The sequence below is a fragment of the Lissotriton helveticus genome, chromosome 4_1 (genome assembly GCF_964261635.1).
Source record: "Lissotriton helveticus chromosome 4_1, aLisHel1.1, whole genome shotgun sequence".
Lineage (NCBI taxonomy): Eukaryota > Metazoa > Chordata > Amphibia > Caudata > Salamandridae > Lissotriton > Lissotriton helveticus.
In genome coordinates, this window is record NC_136063.1 from 1,037,745,296 (window position 1) to 1,037,752,329 (window position 7,034).

Sequence of the window (7,034 nt, forward strand, 5' to 3'; positions counted from 1 at the left end):
AACTGGTCCCTCACTCTGTCATTGGCTGTCCTAGCTATAAGACAATCCTGTCACCTCCTCTGTGTCATAATCATCATGATAATACTTTCCGCCTGAGGGTCATCAAAGTAAATATTATCAGAATGACCCTGTGAGGCCGCAGCATTTTGAGCCCTGTCCACCCCACCAGCTCCACGACCCCGTCCACGAGAATCGCATCCTCTAAGGACTGCCACCTTCTGCAACAATAAGGGACAGTGTCTCTCCTCCTTACAATACGCACACTGATTCAGCCCTAAAGGCATAGTATTCGGCTGTCTGCTAGTACTTGGAAGCTGTCGGACCAAACAACCACATCCTCTACCATTCCCTCTAGAAACCTGCTGCTATAACACCTCTGTCCTTCAATCCCTGTGCTTCTTCTCCGTCCTTCTCTTCATTTTCCCTGTTATCATAATACTGCGCCATATTCAAAATAACAAAAGGGGAAGAGGTGGGCCAAGTGCTTTTGGAAGCCTGCAATCAAGCCACAACCTCCGGAAGCAAATTGGACACAAATCTATTAACAAACAAGCAGACACCTCCCTCAATCGACAAATCCTGCCCACTATAATCCAGAAACACGTCTTCAAACCGTGTGAAAAAATCAGACACACACTCATCTTTCTTCTGGGGACAAGCCGTTAACTTGTACCAATCAACCTTCTTCGGTGGAATAAGAGAATGCACATACGTGATAATGCGGGGTCACTTTTGTGCAAATTTGTTCGGAAAGCCAAGTTTCTTTGCTCTCCAATATTGGGATCCAGGGGATTGTGTCCCAGATCGCCAGCACCTCTATATTTTCAACTTATATGGACTTTCTTACCAGTGCGGGCATAGTATCCTCAATCCCCTTCTTTCTAGTTTGAATACGTGATAATGTGACCTGGTAAAGCAAGTATCTCTGCCCTAGGCTTATCACCAGTCTTCCTTTCCTGATTCCATAATTTGATTTGATCCCATGTACTACCCAGTTCCGCAACATGATCTTGTGCATGCACTTGCCTCCAAATACCAACTGGAACCAATAAACCAAAGAACATTTCAATATCTGCAAGTGTCATTACTGTTGAAGAGTCAGCTTCAATCAATTCTTTATAATATGCAGTAGGATTTTCCTAGGGTCTTCCGAGACCATACTTTACTTTTCCACGGAGTTTAAACCTATTGCTCCTGAAACCGGGCCGCCACTGTCGCTCGAGTAACATTACCACGATCATCTGTTACTTTGGGTATCTTGGGGTGATATATTGGATGAACCTCTCTCATCGTAAACCGAGACACCGTAGTGGGGCTTTTTGCAAGCAGACTTCCCCTATAAACAATCAATGTTATAAGACTACCAAAAACTTGACCAGGCTCCATATTACTAATATATACATAGTCTTTAATTTTAATATCATATAAAATCTGTGGTGCTGAATCTTTGAAACACTGCTCCCAAAGGCTAATCAGAGTAGCAATGTGATGTATTCCTATAGGTTCTGTATAGATCCCCCTATTCCTGACCCTATTCTGGTTAACAAATTAACTAGCAGCCATCCCATGATGCAGAAACCGTTATCTGATTAAGCCAGACCACGGCACAGGAGCGCGTTATCTGATTAGGTCATAACGCTTGCCATCTAATTAGGCAAGCAATATTCCTCCAGCCCCATATAAGGCATACGGAGTTCTCAAAACAAATCAAACCTATGACAACCTGGGAAAATCCCTGCGGCCATTGTTTTGATTTCTCAAAGAACTTCAGTAAAAGAATGTGCTAACGACCAGCTCGTATGACATCCTTATTGACGTATCTATGTCCATCCTTACGTCAATCTCGGCACCTTACAGGTATAAATATTACCGACATTGCCTTAAGCAAACACACGCGGTGGTGACAAGATCGGAGCAGCGAGACTTGCCGAAGCCCAGCAGAGAGCGAAGCCCACTGGCGCTGCCCCGCCTTCCTGACGCGCTGAGAATGAGACGCTGCCTTTCTCCTGCCGAGAAATCCAGCTCCGGCGCTTCCGAGCAGCCCTTGCAGGCAGCTTGGAATATCGAGACCACAGACGAGAGATACCATCCCTCAACCATCCTAGATCTCAGGTACAGAACTGAATAACCCCTTGCAGAGAATTCTTGAGTCAGTCACTTGGCAAAACAAACTTAACTCAAACTGCTACTTTCTACTCCAGCCCACGTATTAGGCTTAGGTCAGGTACACCGGGGTAGGCGTGGTTAGAAGCACCAGTTGAGTACGATTAGTTAAATGTATATGTGTATGTATATATTCTATCCATTTTAAATAGCATATGGCTTAGAAACCATATCAATGCTTTTACAGTATTATTTCATAATTCTGCTTTTATTGTATGCACTTTACTTAACCATAAGTATTGCAATAATATCGATTCATTTCTCTTGTACGAGAAAAGAGACTGATCAATAAATAACATCTTTTATTGAACACGCCCGTCTTTTCCTTTTCTCTACAATCTGGTGAAACTAAGAATGCACGTACTGACTGAGTAAAATAAGTTGTCTTTTGTTTTCACACGACTCTAGAGATACACTCTTGATTAGGGGAGAGCAAAGTTGTCATGTTCTATGGTTGTCAGAAACTAAATCCCTTCTTGTCTATCCAGGGAGGTTCAACTCCTCCTTGCCTATTCGAGAAAGTTTCTAGTGAACTCTGAGCTAGCTGGCAAACCCAAAACTTTAAGTCTAATATCGACAGTAGAAGACCTAGTTAACGTCTGGTCTAGGTCTATACTATTGGAGGTATTATTCCAATGCGCAGAGCCTATTGGGATAATAGGAACTACACTACATGGCGCCCAAACGTTTGGATAGGCGATAAAACTAACGCAAGACATTAGAGTAACTCAGTCGTGCTTTTTCACACAGACCCCTTTTTTCCCATAATACTCCAAAGACGTCTGGAGTGGGTGAAAGGTCATATCCGCCAAACCTCTCAGGAGGGAACTCCTATGTATGGTTCTTGGTTCAATCAACGTTGAAGGATACACTGTTCCAAAATATTGTGCATCTAATCTTTGTTTCCATAAGGAACCTGATCTGCAAACAAACAGAATAACCTTCCTGACAGTAAAATGTCAGAAAGTGATGATGAAAGAGAGAGAGTTAGATTAGCAGCTGAACTAATAGAAGCTGATAATACTATGCAAGAAGCAGACCCGGATATAAAACTCATCCCGGTCAACATAAGAAGATCTATAACGTTAAAACTTATAGACAATGGACTGACACCAAGAGGTGGTACAGTCATATTCGTAATTGAGGCACACGACTATCGGCAGACAGAGGTATTCTATTCATGGATAAACTTTCCAGCAGCAAATGCTGTAACAAAGGAGTTCCACTATTATAAAATAGAGGAACCTCCTAATGAGTACACTCCTTTCGAGGAAGTGGAAGTACCACTCAAATTCCAAGAGCACCTGCTCTTGTTTAATGGCGCCCTAAAACATAATAATCACATCACCAGGCTCGGTCCACTAGGTAGACCAGGAGCAACGTGGCCGGTCCTAGCCGGATACGCACCACATCCAGACATCGAAAGAATGTCTGCAGCAGATCTTTTAGTACAACTAAAACAATTAATTAAAATATATAGACAATTAGTCCAATATGTAATGCGGACTTCAACTGTCCAACCAGTAATTAAAATTCCATAGCTGACCCCTCATCAGGGGAACACAAATAAAATTACACCACAGAACATACAGTCCTGTCTAGGTAAAGTACCAGCTAAACGGGAACAAATACCATTCTGGTTAGCACAAAAAATCACCCAAATAGAGGCGGTATTTCCAGATACCACCCCGGTAGAAAAACACAGGATTCTGACTATCTGTCTTCCAATGGGAATCGCCCCACACGTGGAGGACTGTGACACTTGGGGTACAGTCTTTGCTTCCATTTACACAAAAACACATGGAGTTCCATCCATGTCAGTAATACCAGATGTGCTAAAACAAATTCAAGACGAATACGGTCCAGAACCCGCTTTAACTCTCGGTATGAAATTACTAAAAGACTTCAAGCAGGTCTCGGCAATATTACTAGCCAACATAAAAGGAGAAGCAGCGAATGTGGCGATCCGCCAGAGGTTAAAAGAGACAGATATAGCAGACCAACCAGCTGAAATTGCCAGAATTATAGAAAAATCCTATGAAGAACTAGGTAGAGATAGTTTGGGTGGAATACCAGTGAAGCCCCAACTAATTGAAAGTCCTGAAAAAATATTTATTAAAAATAATCTAAACAGTCAAAAGAAGAACTGGGATGGAAACAAACAATCCAATCCAAAAGAAAAGAGATTCCAGTCCAGAGGAAGGTCTCCTCGGCGGAGAGAAAGATCTCCGGACCAAGGACCCAAGTCTCCCCAAAGGGAGCCCTCTGTGAAAAGATACAACCTTAGAAATAGGGATAACATAAAGAAACCTGATAGATATCAAGATTTTGATACACGTCCCTCTCAATCTTTTCAGACTTCCTCGCAGAAATCGGAAAGAAGAGGACGATCGGAACCCAGGGAAGGGCACGTCAAGTCCAAAGACAAGGAACCTGCTCATCCAAATAAAAAATTACAGTTTCCAAAGAAGAAGGTAGCCAGTATTAAAGTATTCAACAATGCCGAGAATACTGAGGACACAGCTGAAAAACGGAGAGTGGGCTCAGACAATGCTAGACAGCGCAGCAGAAGTGAGCATAGCACGCAAAGTCCTTATGAATCATCTGGAGACAGTGGACACGAATGAATACATTCAAGTGGAAACTGCAGACACCAGAGTTAGAAAACCTCACAAAATATATGAAATAACTTTACGTATAGAAGGGGATAAGACTAGAAAAATAAGGGGCCTTTTTTGGGATAATCTCTCCAAGGGCTATGACATCCTTCTAGCTGAAAAAGATTGGCCACCAGAGTTTGTCAGGGAGTGCCCACATGGCGAAGAAATAATTATGCCTGCCTTCTCAAATCATATTCCAATTCATAAAAAATATACACTTGCAAGAAAGTGGGCAGTAGCTCAAGCTCCTGCTTTATATAAAAATCATGTGGGATGGGATGAGGAATCTCCTCCACACAAAATCCAGTTAAAATCACAACCTACTGCACAAAGGCAGTATCCAATCAAGCAAGAAGCTAAAAAACAGGTAAAAGAAATTCTAGATCAACTAGAATACCAGGGGGTGATTGAAACTTGCACCTCACAAATGAACAACCCTTTGTTTCCTGTCTCCAAACCAGACAATTCATATCGTCTAGTTTTGGATTACAGACACCTTAACTCATGTTGCAAAACTTTTGCAGTACAAAACTCGCATAGTGCTGCACTAATGAATAACATAGTGCGCAAAAAATATAAAACAACATTAGACATCTCTAATGGATTCTTTTGTCAAAATATAGCACCAGAAAGCAGATACTTGTCAGCGTTCTCAATAAATGGCGCTCAAAAAGAATTCTGTCGGTTACCCCAGGGGTACAAGAACAGCCCAGGATTATTCTCAACGAGAGTAACAGAGTTACTACAAACATATGATGACGAAGCATTATCTTATGTCGATGACATATACCTAACAGATGATGACTTGGATACTCACTTGAAGAGAGTGAACACCATAATACTTGGGTTCGCAGCAGAGGGTTACAAATTCAACTTTAAAAAATCTAGAATTGCCCATCTAACAGTCCTGTTCTTAGGATATGAATTATCAAGTGAAGGCAAAAGCCTGGCTGACAATTTCCTAGAGAAATGTGCCGTACTCCAAGCACCTAGAACACTAAAAAACCTACAGTCAATTCTAGGTTTCCTAAATTTCGGAAGAACATACATTGCAAATTACGCAGAAAGGGTCAAACCCCTTTATGATCTAATAAAACCAGATTTTAAAAAAACCAATTGGACTCAAATACACACAGAAATTCTGAGATCCTTACAAACAGATATGTTAATTAAAGCAAAATTAGAAACACGTGATAACACACGCAACCTTGTGATTCGAGTCATCCCAGGAAGATGCGGATTCACATACCTGACCTCTAACGAGGGAGAAAAGGTACCAATTGCATTCAAATCACACTTGTACACTAAAGCTGAAATGAAATTTAGCCCAACGGAAAACATTCTTACTGCAACACAGACAGCTATAGCAAAAGAACGAGCCCTTTCACAAGGTAAACGAATAATAATCGTTACACCGATACCAGCCCTAGAGGCTGTAACAAAAGCAAGCATACCGAATGCTAAAGCACTCCATCCGAGATGGATACAATGGGCTAATTCTCTTGCTGCAACAGACGTGGCATACGAATTTGATCCTAACTTAAAAACACAAGAGTTTCTCCAATACGAATTCGAATGTCCGCCGCCGACCGAAATTCTGCCTCTAGAACATTACGGCTGTATAATATATACAGACGGATCAGCACAACCCGCAGTAGGAGGTAAACAAGCTTACAGTGCTGCGTGTGCGATTGTAAAAGGTCGCTGGTACGATGGGAAATTCAAACCAGCGGTCACTAAAACACAATCTCTAGGAGATTGTACAGCTCAGCGAGCAGAACTACTGGCATTCAAGATGGCGCTTGAAAATACCGATCGGGAATTCCCCACACTCATAGTGTGTGATTCGTATTATTGCGTTCAGTCTTACAATGAATACTTACAGATCTGGCTTCAGAATGGTTTTAAGGATGCAAAAGGAGGCACAATCAAGCATAAAATGCTTTGGGAACAAGTAGTTCTTTTACAAAAGGAACTACCAAAGACTCATGTGATACATACACTGAGTCATCAACGTGATGGCGTTCACGTTGCAGGGAATTCATTGGCTGATGAGGCCGCAAAGGCAGCTGTGCAAACGGCTTCCGTAGCTGCCATCACCCGGTCAAAAACAAAAATAGACAGCGATATATTACAAGCTGTCAGCGCTACAGTAAAAGATGCGATAGAAACACTCCCGAAAGGCTTTCCAGTAAAGTACTCATACATAAC